Genomic DNA, 18473 nt, shown 5'->3' on the forward strand with positions numbered 1-18473 from the left:
GATTTTTGATGAAATTTAGTGCCCTATTCTGTTTTTAAAAAATCAAAAAACATAAGAAATATATGGATTTTTTTATTATGATAAACCAATGATTTGAAAATCAAAGAACTGTTATACATAAAGAAGTTAAACCTTTCTAATATCTTTTGTTAAAGTATGAGAAATGCAAGTTATAATATTAATATAAAGCAAAGAGAAAAGAAAATTATTAGTTGTTTTTTACAGAAAGATGATAAGATGCAAGTCCAATAGAACTGAGGGGATCAGGATGTTTCAAACAAATCCCATCTTCACTTCCAATTGCAAGTCCAGGAGAGTTTGACCTCATACAAATCCTTCCATAAGGCAGGAGCTCTGAAGGTTTTTCTCCTCTTCTGTCTGTTTTGCAGATTCTTTATTCAGAGAGACCAAAGGAATGCTCTAGAGACTTGGAGAAATTTATACCTTTTTAATGTACAGCCTTGGTAGTGGGAGGCTACAGGGTCATGTCCATACATAAATTTATCATCATTGCCCAAGTTTGCTTATCAGTTCTCCAAGTTCACATCCACTTGCTTTCATTTCCATGGCACCATTTTCACATGTTTGTCCTGCCTGTCCCACTGTCCCTCCTGGTCTACCCACTGGCTTGGACATTTATAGGGACCTAGAACAAAACTGGTCTCATGCCAAGTCTGAGACTTAAATAAGTATAATCATATAAACAAGGTGTATAATCAACCATGTCTGAACACAAATAAGGACTGTACATCCAGATTTATTGTATAGCCCTTACTAAGTGAATATCCAAACATGAATATTACATTTGGTCAAGCTGGATCACTGTGTCCAAAAGAAATTCATATTCACCTCTGGATCAAATGGCTTACCTTAATTATGATGATCTACTAGGAAAAACCTAGAAATTGAACTAAAGTTAGTTGAAAAAATAATTTTATTAAAGTAGCATGATATAAATAAATCCACAGAAAACACAAATTGTTCTTTTTGTTATCAACAAACTAATCAAAGAGAAAGGAAGAGAAATTCCATTCTATTCCATTAAAAATAATTATAGAATATATAAATTATATGAGTCTATTTACTAATATATATTATATATATAATATATATATATATATATATGCCAATATATGTTATATTGGCTCCTTGTTTCTGTCAATTTGGATCACATTTCTTAATACTTTCCATTGGCCAGAAAAATGTTAATATGTATGCTTATTTACTTAAGGCATGCAATAGAAAGAAAAAGAGAGTGAGAGTAAGAATGTGAGAGAGCATTCCTTATTCTAGAAAGAAAGGAGCTGATTTGAGAACTTGGAGCTGTTAGAGCAAAATGTAAGACTTTGAAAGTTTGGTGGTTGAATTGGGGATTTAGCTACTCTTAGAAATAAATCACAAACTAGTTATAGAAACAAGATACAAAGATGATACTTTGATTTTTAAATTAGGGTTTTCCTTCTTTGTGGTTTGGATTTAAAAGTAAAGCCATTTCCTTGAGGAAGGAGGAAACTGAAAGAAAGACAAGAAAAAAAAGGAATCTCACTAAATTCTTAGATCATAAGTATGGTTTTTAAGGAAGGGAAAAAGGTTTGAAAGAGTATCAGTGGGGGGGCGGAGCCAAGATGGCGACATGAAGGGATCGAGTCTTAGGAGCTCTCTGATAAAAACTCATAAACTAAGGACTCTAACTAAACTTTCGAGAGACAGAACCCACAAAGGGACCCAGTGAGGCAGTTCTCCTACTCAAGATAACCTGGAAAACAGCAGAAAGGCTCTGCTCCCCGGGGCCGGAGGGGTGGCCCGCCAGAGGGGTGGCCCGCCAGAGCCAAAGAACTTCAGCCTCCTGGAGGCAGCCCCAGGGCACTGGGAGCCTCAGCTCACAGCAGTGGGGGAGTCTCCTGGGCTGCACCTCAGGGAGCACCCGCACAAAGTGGAGGAACAGTGGAGGACCTCTGCCAGAGTGAGCACGTGGATCCCAGCCCTCAGGGAACACAGCCAGCAGCCTGGTCTTTCCACAGCCTAGACCGGGAAACAGAAGCAGGTGGAGCCGGTAAGCAGGAGCCCCCAGGGCATGAGCCCATTGAGATGAGGGAGGGGAGTGAAGAGAAACTGCAAGCTCAGTCCTCTGCCCCTGGAACAGGACTCTGGGGCTCTGACCACATTCAGATCCTGATCACAGTCTAGGCTTCCCCATAGAACAGCAGCCCCCCCCCCCCCCCACCTCAGCCCCATGGCACAGGGAGGCACTTATGGTCATTCACAGACCAGGAGGGAGGACAGAACCTCACACACTGAGACCCTTGTGGGAGTGTCCCAAAAGTTCCAGAAGCACCCCTCCAAAACAGGCTTAGGCTGGGAAAATGAACAAACAAAGAAACAAGAGGAAGACCATTGAGAAATATTTTGCAAATGAGCCCAAGAAGGATCAAAATATTCAGTCTGAAGATGAGGAAGCACAAGCTCCTGCATCTAAAGACTCCAAGAAAAACAGAAATTGGGCTCGGGCTATGATAGAGCTCAAAAAAGACTTTGAAAATCAAATGAGGGAGTTAGAAGAAAAACTGGGAAAAGAAAGGAGAGAGATGCAGGAAAAACATGAAAATGAAGTCAGCAGCTTAGTCAAGGAAATCCAAAAAAATGCTGAAGAAAATAGCATGCTAAAAAACAGCTTAGGTCAAATGGATAAAACAGTTCAAAAAGTTATTGAGGAGAAGAATGCATTAAAAAGCAAAATTGGCCAGATGGAAAAAGAGATAAGAAAACTCTCTGAGGAGAATAAATCCTTCAGACAAAGAATAGAATTCAGGGAGATTGATGAATTTACCAGAAATCAGGAATCAATACTTCAAAACCAAAAAAATGAAAAATTAGAAGAAAATGTGAAATATCTCATTGAAAAAAACAACTGATATGGAAAACAGACTTAGGAAAGATAATTTAAAAATTATTGGAATACCTGAAAGTCATGATCAGGAAAAGAGCCTTGACATCATTTTCAAAGAATTACTACAGGAAAATTGCCCTGATATTCTAGAAGCAGAGGGCAAAATAGAAATGGAGAGAATCCACTGATCCCCCAGAAAAAGAGATCCCAAAAAACCAACCCCCAGGAATATTATAGCCAAGTCCCAGAACTCCCAATTCAAAGAGAAAATATTACAAGCAGCCAGAAGGACACAGTTCAAATATCATGGAGCTGCAGTCAGGATCACACAGGACTTAGCAGCAGCTACACTGGAAGCTCATAGGGCTTGGAATACAATATACCGGAAGGCAAAAGAGCTTAGAATGCAGCCAAGAATGAACTACCCAGCAGGGCTGAATGTCCTCTTCCAGGGAAAAAGATGGACTTTCAATGAACCAGGGGAATTTCAAAGGTTCCTTTTGGAATGGCCAGAGCTGAACAGAAGGTTTGATCTTCAGATATAGGACTCAGGTGAAGCATGGAGATTGGAGGAGAGGGGGGGAATATGAGGGACTTAATGAGGATGAACTGCATGTATAGAAAAATGATACTGATAATATTCATATGAACCATCTCAGTTAATAGAGCAGGTAGAGGGAGCTTTTATAGTTGAAGCACAGGAGAAAGCTGAATTCGAAGATAAAATATGGTGGAAAAATGGAGTCAATAAGAAAAAAAGGGAAATGGAATGGGAGAAAGAAAAAGGAGAGGGGGAATAGTCCAAGCTTTCACATAATAAGATTTTTTTTTATTACAATGAGCTATTGCAATGATATGGAAGAGGGGAGGCAAGGGGGAATGAGGGAACCTTTGCTCTCATCAGAGATGGCTAGGAGAGGAAACAGCAAATATATTCAATGGGGTATAGACATCTGGAGTAAGAAGGAGGGGGGAGCAGGGGAAGGGGTGGGGATGTGAATAAAGGAGGAGAGGATGGACCATGGGGGGACAGTGGTCAGATATAACACATTTTCTTTTTTTACTTCTTGCAAGGGGCTGAGATTGGATGGTCTGCCCAGGACCATAGGGCCAGGTGGATTCTGGGCCTAAGGGGTGGTATGGGGACTCAGGGCTTCTTGGTCCCAGGACCAGGGATATGTCTGCAGCGCCACTCAGCAACCCTACAGCAGAGTCAGAGTGAAAGGAGAGAGAAAATATAGTACATGGTAGTGGAGAAATAAGAAAGGAGGGAGTTGTGATCAGCAATGGCAATGTTGGAAAAATATGGAAGTAACTTTTGTGATGGACTTATCATAAAGAATGTGATCCACTCAGGACAGAGTTGATGGTGTTGGAACAAAGACTGAAACACATTTTTTGTTATTATTATTTGGGGGAGGGTGCAGGGCAAGTGGGGCTGGGTGGCCTGCCTGGGGCCACATAGCAGGGTGATCATTGGGTGTCTGGGGCCAGATTCGGACCCAGATGCTCCTGGCTCAAGGGCCAATGCTCTGTCTGCCACCCAGCCACCCCTACTATTATTACTATTTTATTTTATTTTGGGTCTTTCTTTTTCTTCTTTTTGGTTTTTGCAGGGCAGTGGGGATCAGGTGGCTTGCATGTCACATGGCTGTGTGATTATTGAGTTTATGAGCCTGAATGTGGACTCGGGTGCTCGTGGCTCCAGGGCTGGTGCTTCGTCCATTGCACCACCTGGCCATACCTACAATTATTACTGTTATTTTTTTAATTTTAATTTTTTTCTCCCTCCTTTACTTTTTTGCCCAAGCAAGTCTATCTATATTCATGGGGGAGGGGTATTTTGTTTACTTGTAAACAAGTATATTTTATTAATGTAAAGAACATTTGTACAAAATGAGAAGAAAAAATAAATTTAAAAAAAGAAAAAAAAGAATTCAGGAAGAAGAAGCTCCTACCAGCCCCCCCCCCCAAAAAAAAGAGTATCTGTGATTGAGTGGGATAGTGAATTGACTAAGGAGGTATGGAAGAATTGCCTTGCTGCAGTTAAGGTTACATAACTTCAATTAGTGATAAACTTCAATGTTAGTTTACTGATCATGCCATCCCTCTGGATACCCTTTTCTCCTCTTTCTGTTCCCTTCCATTTTCTCTGTTGAATTGTATTTCCACATTGTGTGTGTGTGTGTGTGTGTGTGTGTGTGTGTGTGTGTGTGTGTGTGTGTGTTCTGCTTTTTTTAGGTTCAGTTGAAAGTATTCATCTAGATTGATTGGGGCAGGGGTACCATCTACATTGATTGTAACTTGGTTTTGCCTTTCTTCATTAGTTCATATAAACATTTGTTTCACCTTTTTCATGGACAAACTAGAAAAGACAATATGTTTGTAAAGTTTTTATAGTACTTTACTAAAATCTCACTCAGATACTTTGTCACTGGTTGAAGATCATCATGGGGGTTTTCAAAAGTTTGAATAACAAGATTCTGACCCTTTTAGGGAAGGTTTCAGGTATCCTCTAGCAGTGAACCATGCAGCTGTCATCTGAGGACCATTCTACACGTATTGAGAGTCTTCACCAATAGTAGGTAATAGATTGTGTGTGTGAGAGTGTTGGTAACATCAAAGTCATTAAGACATCTAAGATGTGAAAGTAGAATTTCTGTGCTCTTTAGTGCAAAGAATGTCTACACACCCATGAAGTAATGGTTCCTTGAAATATGTGAATATCTGTGAGAATGAGATCAGAATAATAATTTACATATTAAATATCTTACTCATAATGGTCTCTAACATCTTACATTACTGTCAGATTTAATGTTCTTTCCTTGTTTTTCTCCAAAGAAATAAGATCCAATTTAACAATCAGTAATGCAAGTAGTTAGTGGTCAAAAAGATCGTGTAACTAAAATAAACAAAAGCTACTCCCCTGGACCTTTTAAAAAAAACTTGATGATGATGATTTTGCTATTGGCTCCTTTTTTTATCTCTTGAACTTCTGGGTGCCTCTACTATTATTCTACTCAATTGTAGTTGTGAGAGTATCTTGTTTGGTGGAACAGAATTATTTTCTCCCTCGTTCTTTTTCTAAAATGTGGTGGTGATGAGTTTGATATGACTTTGTTAGGTAAATTATTTGGGATAAATGAAATGGTAGACCTTTATAATTTTGCTGTATTGGGTTTGTTAGCAATTGTCACAAATTACTCATTTAAAATTCCGTTTATTTACTTCAAAGAATCACAGGATCCCCTCTTAATTCCTAGAGAGAACCCAGAAGGGCACGGGGGAGGGTGGTGTACTCTTCTGTTTCCCCCAAACGCGGGGAGATTTGCAGAACACGTCCGGTCTTTGTGGTTAACGTGGCGTGGGTGCGGTGGTTTCTTACTGGTCTAGTGCCACCTCCCACCACGCCTTTGAGAGTGAGCAGGGCTGCAGCTCCGCAAAGCGCCCGGGAGGTTCGGCGTCTCAGCCTCCTCCCTCTAGTTGGGTAGTGGAACAGGGCTTCTGCCGTGCCCACCCACCTGCCCGGCTCCCTCGGTGGCCAAGCCAAACCTTGCTTTGCGTCCAGGGATCTGGGGATCTCCGGTCAGAGGGGCTCCTGATCACTGCCAAGTCCAAGAGAAACCTGAGTCACTGAAGGCACCAAAGCCCGGGTCTGGGACAGTGACCTGTGTCTCCCGGGGTCCTGAGCAACCCGGGCCTTCCCTGCTTCGATCCAAAGATTGAGATTTATAAAAACTGAAAGGAATTGTGGAAGAATAATCCAGTGCAAATACCCTCCTTTTACAGATGAGGAAACAGACCAGGGACGTTAAATCTCCAATTAAGGGAATTTTCACCTATTATATAATTTAACTCCCATCCCTCTTTTAATTTTATTTTTTTTAAGTTTTAAAAAGAATTCATTTCCTTTTAAAATATTTTATTCATGATTAATATTGTTAGAGTTTCCTTATCTTCAGTGGCTTGATGTTCATAATTTCTTGGCAGTATTTGTATCACTATTTACAGAAATGAATGAATCAGCAGACACATTGTAACTGAGTAGAATGGAACCTTAGTGTTCTTCAGGCCTATGGCAACCCCCTGGGACACTGAGACTCCACAAGACCACGAGACAATTTTAAAAGTGAAAATTGAGGATGAGGGTTACAATTTCAGGCAAGATTCCACTCTGCCCATGAAGGATCTTAATACTAGAGAATGTTTCTGGCAGTGCTTCCGCCAGTTTTACTACCAAGAGACTTCTGGGCCTCAAGAGTCTCTGAGCAGACTCCAGGAGCTCTGCCACCAGTGGTTAAGACCAGAGATACACACGAAGGAACAGATCTTGGAACTTCCGGTACTAGAGCAATTTCTAACCATTCTGCCTGAGGAGCTTCAGACCTGGGTGCAGGAACATCATACACAGAGTGGAGAGGAGGCAGTGACTGTGTTGGAGGATTTGGAGAGCGAGTTTGATGAGCCTAAACAGCAGTGGGGTAAACAGCAGGGGAGGGGGGAGTGGGGGAAGTAGGAGAGTTTTTCTTTTTTGCCTCATATCTGTATTCTATTAAGTACCTCCCATCAAAAGATATTCATACACTTTCCTGTATCTAAAATATATACTAGATATATTGTGGCAAATTACTGACCTGAACTGCTCCTTCCTTCTCCATGTTTTTCTTTGTAAACTGAATAGGACTATTTGCTGCCCTTGCTTTTCATTTTAGAAGTAAATGTGTTTATCTTGGGGAAAAGATGTGAAACAGGGAGGAATGGTGTTCATGATCCCTCAATGTAGAAATTCAAATGACATAAAAGGGTCAAGGTCCTATTTTTGAATTGCCCCTGCAACTCTTCTTTCTGAGCAGGAGAACCAGTTACCATTGGAGAAATGAGAAAGGGAAGCATAGGTGAGTAGAGAGGGTGGAATGGGAGGAGTTTCATGCTTACCAGTACTTCTCCTAGGACCATTCCAAACTATTTCTTTACTCTGCCTCTGTCTCATGTGATTAGCAAATATTACCAAGACAATAGTCCACAAAACCCTAGGACTGGAGGACCTTAGAAATCTCTTGAGTATAGCTCTTGAGAACTGGCTGTAGAAAGCCAGGATATGCAACTCCTTATCTAAGTGCTGTTTCTGCCTCACTGTAGATCTTTTCTTGTTTTCTTGTCTCTCCCTGAGAATTGACAAATGATGGCACAAAATTTTGATCTTCATGCCCTTTCACTTCATAAAAGTATTCATTCTTTGGTTAGCACCGTGGAAGATATAAGTATGATGTAAACTCCTAGAGGGGCTTTATATCTCTAGTGCCCAGAACAATGACTTTATTAATATTCATAAAAATGAAATGAGGGACAATCTAATTTGAAGGATGAAACATGAAAATTAACAGACCAAGGTAACATACAATCAATGCCAGCTAATACAGACAATTTGTGCTGAAGAAATTCAAAACAAATGTTTAATGTGTCTGGAATAGGGCTATTACTAGAGGAGGAGGGCCCTTTTTTAAGGCAAGGGGGTTAAATAACTTGCCCAAAGTCACACAGCTAGACAATTATTAAGTGTCTGAGGCCTATTTTTGAACTCAGGTCCTCCTGACTGCAGAACCCATGCTCTATCCATTGTGCCACCTTCAAGATATATGTAACTAGAGGAATCATTCTAGCTGGGGGGGTGGAACACACACTATATTCAGACAGCAGTAATTAGAATGATTTGCTTGAATGTAAGTGTAGTGATAGGACATATGGGTAGATAGATGACCTTAGGATAGGTTGTAGAAGGTCTTGGATTTAACCTGTATCCAGTGGGTCAATGATTCCCAATAGATGGCTTTGAATCCAACTCTTCATCCACTATGTCACACTGTCATTCCTAAAAGAGAAATTTACCTGTTTTTTAAAAATGTAGTATTCAGGATGTAGGTGATTAATTTGGGTCAAGAAGTCTCCCACTACCTCACAAATCACATAGTTGTGGGGAACTTTCTCCCCAGTGGCAGACTTTGATTATATTTATGCTTGATATAAGGGAAATATGAATTAATGTTGAAGGCAGATGACATCTAAAAGAAATCAATTTTAATGGTGTAGATGTTAAGAGTGGGAAGGAAGGAAGAGAATACATCTCTAGGTGTCAGCAATTCTGGTTTCAAACTTTCCCTACCAGCTTTCCTAGTCTGGACCTGGTATAAGGGAAAGCTGCCCTCCCTAGCCATTATGTGGGCATTATTCTGGTTCTCATTCATGTAGTTTCAACAAACATTTAGTGCGTATTACATCTAAGGTGAAGCTAGAGCACTGAGAGAGATACATAGATGTCTAAGACACTGACCCTGTCTTTAAGCAGATAATAATCTAATCACTTGCTTGCTTACTTACTATCTAGAGAAAGGTAGTGAAAAGGGGTAGAGAGAGAATTGATTACTCTCCAGTTTCACTTCCAGTTTGTACATGACCTAGAAAAACCTGTGACATAATCCCAGCTCCTTCCTGAGTTTAGCCCAGAGGTTGCCTCAATCTTTCCATGATTCTTTTATATATTTTCAATGACTGTAATTTAGATTGTAATCTTAGGTTGGGAACCAAGTCTAAAAACAATGAGGAACCACTGATTTTTTTTTAAGCAATGGAATGACCTAAAAAAATTTAGGAAATTAATTTCATAGTATCTTGCAAAATTAATTGTTGACTATTAGTAGGAACATCAAGTATAAGACTATTGGAGGAATCCTTTTATGAATTGATAAACACCTAAAATGGGTTGGTGGCAATAGGGAGAGAGACACAAGGAGTCATACAAGGGACATTCTGAGTGAAGAAATAGGACTTGATAAATTGTTATTTATATGGATGACTTCAAATCTTTTTTTAAGATTTTATTTATTTTGAGTTTTACAATTTTTCCCCTAATCTTACTTCCCTCCTCCCACCCACAACAGAAGGCAATTTGCTAGTCTTTACATTGTTTCTTTGGTATACATTGATCCAAATTGTATTAGATGAGGGAGAAATCATATCCTTAAGAAAGAAACAAAGTATAAGAGATAGCAAAATCAGACAATAAGATATCAGTTTTTTTCCCCCTAAATTAAAGGTAATAGTCCTTGGTCTTTGTTCAAACTCCACAGTTCTTTCTCTGGAAACAGATGGTATTCTCTATTGCAGACAGCCCCAAATTGTCCCTGATTGTTGCACTGATGGAATGAGCAAGTCCATCAAGGTTGATCATCACCTCCATGTTGCTGTTAAGGGTGTACAGTGATTTTCTGGTTCTGCTCATCTCACTTAGCATCAGTTCATGCAAATCCCTCCAGGCTTCCCTGAATTCCCATCCCTCCTGTTTTCTAATAGAACAATAGTGTTCCATCACACACCTATACCACAGTTTGGTAAGCCATTCCCCAATTGAAGGACATTTATTTGATTTCCAATTCTTGGCCACCACAAACAGGGCTGCTATGAATATTTTTGTACAAGTGATGTTTTTACTCCTTTTCATCATCTCTTCAGGGTATAGACCCAGTGGTGGTATTGCTGGATCAAAGGGTATGCACATTTTTGTTGCCCTTTGGGCGTAGTTCCAAATTTCTCTCCAAAAAGGCTGAATGAGTTCACAGCTCCACCAACAATGTAATAGTGTTCCAGATTTCCCACAACCCTTCCAACAATGATCATTATCCTTTCTGGTCATATTAGCCAGTCTGAGAGGAGTGAGGTGGTACTTCCGAGAAGCTTTAATTTGCATTTCTCTAATAAGTAATGATTTAGAGCAATTTTTCATATGACTATGGATTGCTTTGATCTCCTCATCTGTAAATTGCCTTTGCATATCCTTTGACATTTGTCAGTTGGGGAATGGCTTTTTTTTAAATTTGACTCAATTCTCTGTATATTTTAGAAATGAGTCCTTTGCCAGAAACATTAGTTGTAAAGATTGTTTCCCAGTTTACTACATTTCTTTTGATCTTGTTTACAGTGGTTTTGTCTGTGCAAAAGCTTTTTAATTTAATGTAATTGAAATAATCTAGTTTGTTTTTAGTGATGTTCTCCATCTCTCCCTTAGAAATCTTTTTTTTAATCTGACAGAATTAAGTAACTTTCCCAGGACTACATAGCTCATAAGTGTCTGAGAACAGATTTGAGCTCAAATTCTCCTGACTCTATTGTCAGTGCTATGTCAATTGAACTACAAACCTGCCCTGATGACATCAAATAGAGATGTCAGTAGGGAAAGATGATGGTTTAGGCATATTGGTAATGTCAATGAAATAGCCAGGGTTTGCCCAGTGGAATTCACAGCAAATCTTCTAGTCACTTTTCATGAAATTAGTATGTCTCACTTCTCTAAATATTAGAAGGAAGACAGGTGGTATATTAAATAGAGTGTCAAACTTGTTGTCAGGAAGACCTGAGTCCAAATCCAGCCTCAGACACTTACTAGTTGTAATCTGGGTGTGTGGAATAAGAATCCACTTCCTCTGAGCAAAAAGGAAAGTTTATTTTGGCTTTTCTTGAGAAAAAGGCATACTCTAAGTTCCACAAAGGTAGTGAAGATCAAGGTGCTGCCCAGAGGTGACAGTTAAGCAAGATTATATGGCCTAGCACGATTCCCCACTTCCTAACTCCCTCTCTTTCAACCAGAAACAAAGAGAAGAATAAAAGATGTTCATAAAATATCACCTCACCATCCAGATGGTGAAGGGCATAGAAGATTTCTAATGACCTTCTGTTAAATTAATTAATGTCTGAGTATGCAAGGTCTTCTTAGTTTAGCACTTACCAAACAAGAGAAGACAGGCTACTGTTCTCACAGTCCATTATCAAATAGGTGACTAAGACTGTAAGGTCTCTTTTCTGGAAGTATTCCACTATTTCCCTCCCTAACAGAATCAATTCAAGGTCTTTCTGGAAATAGTCTCCTGTTTCGTTCCCCAGCAGAATCGGGAGGGTGTCTGACTAGGAATGCAAGGCCTCTCTCCCTCTTCTAAGAATAGTCTAAGGGTAATAGTCTGTCTTTGTTTTAATGATTTTTAACCCTGAGAGGGCTTCACTAGGAATGTTAACTCTTAAGAGGGAATATTCCACTCATGGGAAAATAACTTCCCATCCTCAGTTTATTTATCCATAAAATGGAGGTATTACTAGCACCTACTTTATAAGGTTGTTAGGAGAATTAAATTAGATATTTGTAAACTGTTTTATAAACCTTAAAGCAGTATATAAGAGTTAGCAATTATTATAATAATACATGTGTGAAATGACATTTTTCCTAAGAAATTCTGCCAGATTGGATGATAGACTCAGTCAGCAGAAGGTGAGTAGTGAAAGAAAGGGGGGAAAAAAAGAGAGTAGCAGGGACAAATATTATTTTTTTCCTAAGATAAGACATGTTTAAAGTCATGAAAAGGAAAAGAGATAATATATAATTAAGGTATTAAGGTCCAAAAGAAGCAAATACAATGAAATTGGTGAGAGGGAAGAAAATTGGGCTATAAAGAGAAAAATACTTTTGAAGTAGAGAGAATGGAAGATGTGAGACCTTGTGGTTCATGCCCTATAGCTGGAAGACTCAGGGATCACTTATTTCTACTCCCCTCATTTTACAGATGTGGGAATGAGGATAGAAGTTAAATGACTTGACCAAGATCACATAGTAGTAAGTGTCAGAGGTAGGATTTGAACCCAGATCTTCTGATTCCAGAACTAGTGATACCTTAAGTATAAGGGACACAGTCATCTCCTAGGAATGATAAGGTGGATGTGCATTTGGAAATTTAAGAGAAAGTTTGGAGCAACTGTTGTGTGGAGTGTTCTAGAGAAATTCTCTCCTTTAACTCTCCTCCCTCTTACTCCTTACTTTTTTCTCTCCATATCCTCCCTTTTCCTCTTCTCTTTTCTCAGCTTCTTTCCATCTTTTCATTCTTCTCTCCCCTTTTCCCTTTTCTGTTCTATTTTCCTCATTTTATATTTTCTCAATTGCTTCTCCTCTCTGTTCTTAATTCCTTTTACCCTCTTCTTCTTCTCTATTTGAAATATATTCAAACCCAAAGAAGTGCTTTTCCCTCCTCTCCATCCTCAGCATGCCCCTACCAAATTTTGTGAAGGAGAAATAGAATTTCACTGAAGTGCTATAAAATTAAACATTTTGAAAAGCACTAGGATCAGTAACAAAAGGAGCATTCAGTTATAGGCTGCATTTGACCTGAATGAGATCATAGGTTCCTAAATCTTTTTACTCTTTGACTTTTGGGATTGAAAGAAATATTTAATATTCACAATTGCAGGATTTCAGATTTGAAAGGGCTCAGAGGCAAATGGGTTTCAACCTGTTCCTAAACAAGACATTTTGATTCAGCATGTACAAAAGATCATCATGTAGCTTTTGTTTGAAGACCTTAAATGCAGAGAATCCATACTTCCTAAGTTCACCCATTCTACTCAAAGATGGGGCTAATTATTAAAGAATAAATCTGCCTCTTAACCACTTCCTCTCATTGATCTTAATTTTGCCCTCTGGGATAAAGCATAACAAGTTCAATACTTTTCCTATCTTCCCATGTTTCAATTACTTGAAATCAATACTCATACAGCTTATCATTCTCCTGGTCTAAATCCCCTGTTCCTTCAATTGATCCCCATATGTCATGAACTTGAAGCCCTTGGTTATTTTGGCTTTCTTCCTCTGGATGTTCTTCAACAAGTATTTATTGCTTGTTCTCTTTAAGGTTCAATGCAAGGCACTATGGGGAGTACAAAGATGATTAAGGTGTGATCTCTGATGTTAAGGATTTTAAAGCTAATAGGGTAATAAGATATGTATGCAAATTGTAATACAACTCAGAATCTGATGAGCGTTGTATTACAAATAAAATACTATAAAAACACAGAAGAGAGGGGAGTAGCTATTGTCAGGGAAACCTTTGTGAAGGAGGTGATTTTGCACTTATTCTTGAAAATTAGTCAGATTCTGATGGAGGTCACAGGGAAGGAAATGGTATGGGGGAAAAAAAAGATGAGAAAGTCAAAGCATTGTTTTAGATAAAGTGAAATTGTTACTTCTTGTTCCCAGGAACAAGAATATCTCACAAACAACTAAATTTAATTGTCCCTAGGACTCAGGATGTATACTTGGACAGGAAATGTCTTTGAGGGAGGTAGCAACCCTAGAAAAAACACAACATTTGAGTGTCTCCCTCTGGCCTGTGGCAGTCTAGTTCAAGTGTGAATCAACAGAGCTCCAAACTCTGTGTGAGAAAGGTGAGGAGATTTATATTTATTTACTTAGATACATATTTTCTCTACTCTCTTTCCCCTAGTGGAACATAAGCTCTTAAAATTCAAGGATTGTCTTTGAGCCCGTATTACCTGTCACAGTGGATATAACACATGGTAGGCACTTAATAAATGCTTATTGAACAGAGGGATAATTTATCTGTGGAGAACAGTGAGAAGAGAGTTACCCAGAAATGCTCCCTTTCTTATTATGCTAACAAAGTCTTCATTTTTCTCAGATCCCAGTCTTACTGTGCATGTATTCATCCTTCTCTTCATCCATCACAATCTAATGTAGTACTTAAGATTTGGAGTTCTTAGATATTATCTAGTCCACTTTAAGTCCATTTTAAAGATAAGAAAATAGATCCCAGGGAAATCAAATGATTTCCCTAAGGTCACAAATAACAGAACTCTGATTTGAATCCAGGTTCTGTGGCTCCAAATATAGTGTCCTTTCATCTTCCCCCTCCTTTACATTCAGAATTTCCCCAGGTTCTGCTACATTTTATCACATAGATAAGCCATTTCCTAGCTTTTTGCCCATTAATTTCAGTGCTCCTACCTTCTATTCAATCAAGTTGTCAGTATCAGATCATAACCATCGTCATCTGCCTCTGACTTTGTCCTCCAAAGACTTTTCTTTATTTAACTATTTTTTTTGGTTTGATGGGTTGTAGAATGGAAAAAGCACTGGATATGGAGTTCAAATTTTAGTGCTGTTGCTTAATACCTTTGTGAACTGGGCAAATCACTGAAATCTGAGCCTCAGTTTCTTCATCTGTAAAACAAGGAGCAGACTTGATACTGAAGTCCTTCCAGTCCTAAATATATGATTCCATTGCTTCAGATGTTTCCTCTGTATTATTTTGTGTCCTTCCTTATTTCATGTATGACTGGTAATTGTTTACCCTTCCAAGTCACATTTTCCTTGTACACAGTATTCATAGCTTCCTCTGAAGAGCCAATACTAAGTAAGTAAGATGGGAGAATATATGAAAGTCTCCCTAATTATATGTGTATTTTATCAGTAGAAAATGAAAATAGAATGAGTTTGACTAGAGTGGGGATCATACATTCATTCCGCCCTTCCTTTGACCTTTCACCTTTCTGCCTAGAAAGTTTCCATGTTATAGTATAGACAGAGTCACTTGCCATTCCTTCATTTTAAACCACCATCCTTATTAAAGTTCCCTTTCTGGTACCTTCAATTCACTTTTCATGTAAATGATTATTGTTGCAAGCCATAGATTTCTGATTTATGTTTGTTGCATTAAGACCTGCACTGGCAAAAGTTCCCTTATTCAGTACTTCAATGAATTCAAAATCTAGCTCCTATTCCTAGTCTATCCTATATTATTCCTCCCTTGCAGTTTATTGTTTCCCAGCATGGGGAGAAATGTCATTAACCCCCTTTTTTATAGTTTCAGATGAAACCAGAAGTGAGCATGGAAAATTGACTTCAAAAATGGAAAACCTTGAAGAAATGGAAACAATTAGGGACATAGCTGACAAACTTAATAAAAGAATTCCTATAGGTCCTGAGTAAGACAAAACCCATGAACAGCAGGAAGGAAAAGAAGATTCCTGTGGATATCCTCCAGAGGATAAACAGTCTATGTGTGATGAAAATGGAATAAACTTCACTAAGAGCCCAAGTGTTATTGAAAATAAGAGAATATATTCTGAGGAGAAACCTTATGAGTGTGATGAGTGTGGTAGAACCTTTAGTCAGAATTCTCAGCTTATGGAACATCAAAGAATCCATACTGGAGACAGACCCTACAAATGTGAAGAACGTGGAAAAACTTTTCGTGGGAGACCTGTACTTATTTGACATAAGATAATCCATACTGGGGAGAAACCCTATAAATGTAATGAGTGTGGGAAAGCTTTTGGTCGATGGTCAGTCCTTAATCAACATCAGAGACTTCATACTGGAGAGAAACATTATCATTGTAATGAATGTGGGAAAGCCTTCAGTCAAAAGGCAGGTCTTTTTCATCACCTCAAAATTCACATTAGAAACAAACTCCATCAGTGTAGTCAGTGTAATAAAAGTTTTAATCGCCGTTCAATCCTTGTTCAATATCAGGGAGTACATACTGGGGAGAAAGCCTATGAGTTCAGTGAGTGTGGAAAAGCCTTTGTTTATAGTTCATCCCTTGTTTCACATCAAGAAATCCACCACAAAGAAAAATGTTATCAATGTAATGAATGTGAGAAAGCCTTCATTCAAAGGATAAGCCTTATAGAGCATCAACGAATTCTCACAAGAGAAAGACCCTATAAATGTGATCAGTGTGAGAAAGCTTTTACTCAGAAATCAGTTCTTACTGAACATCAAAGAATCCACACTGGGGAAAGACCTTATAAATGTAATGAGTGTGGAAATGCTTTTTGTGGGATCACTAGTCTTACTCAACACCAGAGAATACATACTGGGGAAAAGCCCTATCAATGTGATGAGTGTGGGAAAGCCTTCTGACAGACGTTAGACCTAAGTAAACATCAGAGAATCCACATTAGAAGTGGTTCATTTAAATGAAAGAAATGTGGGAAGACTCAGTCATAACTCAACTCTTACCCAACAGCAGTCTCTCCACAATGTAGAAAAATCTGTCTCTTTATATTGACCACAGGAACATTTTGTCAAAGTTTAGCATTAGGGCAGTTACATTGGAGTGGTTCCCAAAATAATTTGGGGTAAAGTTTCATTCATCATTCTTACAAACAATAAATATTTAGTAATAGGTGCTTTGTGGATCAAGAATGAGATATGATCCATTGTCCTTGAGGATCTTACAGTCTCCTTGAACAGCTAAAACACATAACTAAATAAGAGTTTCGAAGTTCTTTTAATGGTATGAGTAGGAAAAATAAGTGGAATGGGAATTTGGAAAATGGAAAAAACATTATGGTTGGATCAGCAGTGACTTTATAGAGGAGGTTGGGCTTGAAATGGAATTGAAGGGAGAACTACTATGCATGGGGAAATTATATGAACTGAAGTGAAGAAATAGGATGTACAGAGAGTATTTGGGGATTACAAGTTTACCAGTCTAATAGAAACAGAAGAAGAGATTTGCTTTGGGCTGCAATTTCCCTCAGATTAGATTTAATTGTAATGGGATAGAATAGACTATTTGGAAGTACTGATAAGTGGTTTGGTGTTTTCCCAGTTTGCTTGGAAGAATTAGACTAATATGATTACCATACTAGATTCTGTGATGCTATCATTTTTAATGGTACCCTAATCAGTACAGAATAAAATCTAAATTCCTTTGCCTGGCATTCAAAACTCTCCACAACCTTAAATTATGGTTAACCTAAATTATGGTTAATTCTAATCTGTAGGAAGATGTACCCCAAGGCATATCTCCTGAGTAAATGATCTGTGGAGGTGGAGAGGGGAAGACGTTAGAGTTATCCCTTCCATATCTTGATTTTTCCTGATCATTGTTTCAGTATATCATGGATTGGTATAAGAAATTAAATAGGAAATTTTGGGGAGTTTTGTGGAAGCCATGGATAATGCACATAGGCTAGCACATGACACAGAAAAAGTTTAAAAACCCAGAAATGCATGAAATATATATATATATGATATTATATAATATCAATATATTTTACCTTTTAATATCATAAATATATCCAACTTTTACAATAAGGAACTGCAAACACCCCATTAAAAATGAAAACCTTGAGACTTCTTTGGTATGAAGGGAGAGTCAAAAAGTTTTACATTGATTTTCCAGATTGTGGGGGACACTATGGTCTTAATCCCCTCAGGGTGGAAAGGATAACTACTCTCTTTTTCCTATTTTTCTTAAAAGTGCTATTCAAATTTAAAGCAGTATATAAATGTTATTTATTTCTTCTTGAAGTCATTACCCTATTCCTTAATCATCTAAATACTGCTGTTGAATTGTGCTTTGTAAACTTTTAAAAAAATTCTTAAATTTTATTTTTCCCAATTACATATAAAATTTTTTTAACATTATTTTTTAAAATTTTGAATTCCAAATTTTTTCTTCCCTTACTCTTAAGAAGGCAAGTAATTTGATATAGATTATAGATATACAGTCATGCAAAACATTTCTATATTAATCATATTGCAAAAGAAAACAAAAAACACAAGAAAAATAAAGTAAAAAAGTATATTTTGATCTTTTGAATGTTTTTACATTGCTAGGGTCACTTCAGAATGCAAGATCTGGTGATTTTTGAGATTTGATCCTGCTGATGCTATACCACAATTTAAATTACTGCTGATACTAGACCAAAACAGGATAAATGTGTAGGCTATTAATACCGA

General features: G+C 38.1%; 1 pseudogene; it reads left to right on the forward strand.

The window, feature by feature from the left end:
- The first annotated feature begins 6962 nt into the window (after window positions 1-6962).
- LOC141511532 (uncharacterized) lies at window positions 6963-17473 on the forward strand (annotated as a pseudogene).
- The last annotated feature ends 1000 nt before the right edge of the window (window positions 17474-18473 follow it).

Source organism: Macrotis lagotis, chromosome 2 (assembly GCF_037893015.1).
Source record: "Macrotis lagotis isolate mMagLag1 chromosome 2, bilby.v1.9.chrom.fasta, whole genome shotgun sequence".
NCBI lineage: Eukaryota > Metazoa > Chordata > Mammalia > Peramelemorphia > Peramelidae > Macrotis > Macrotis lagotis.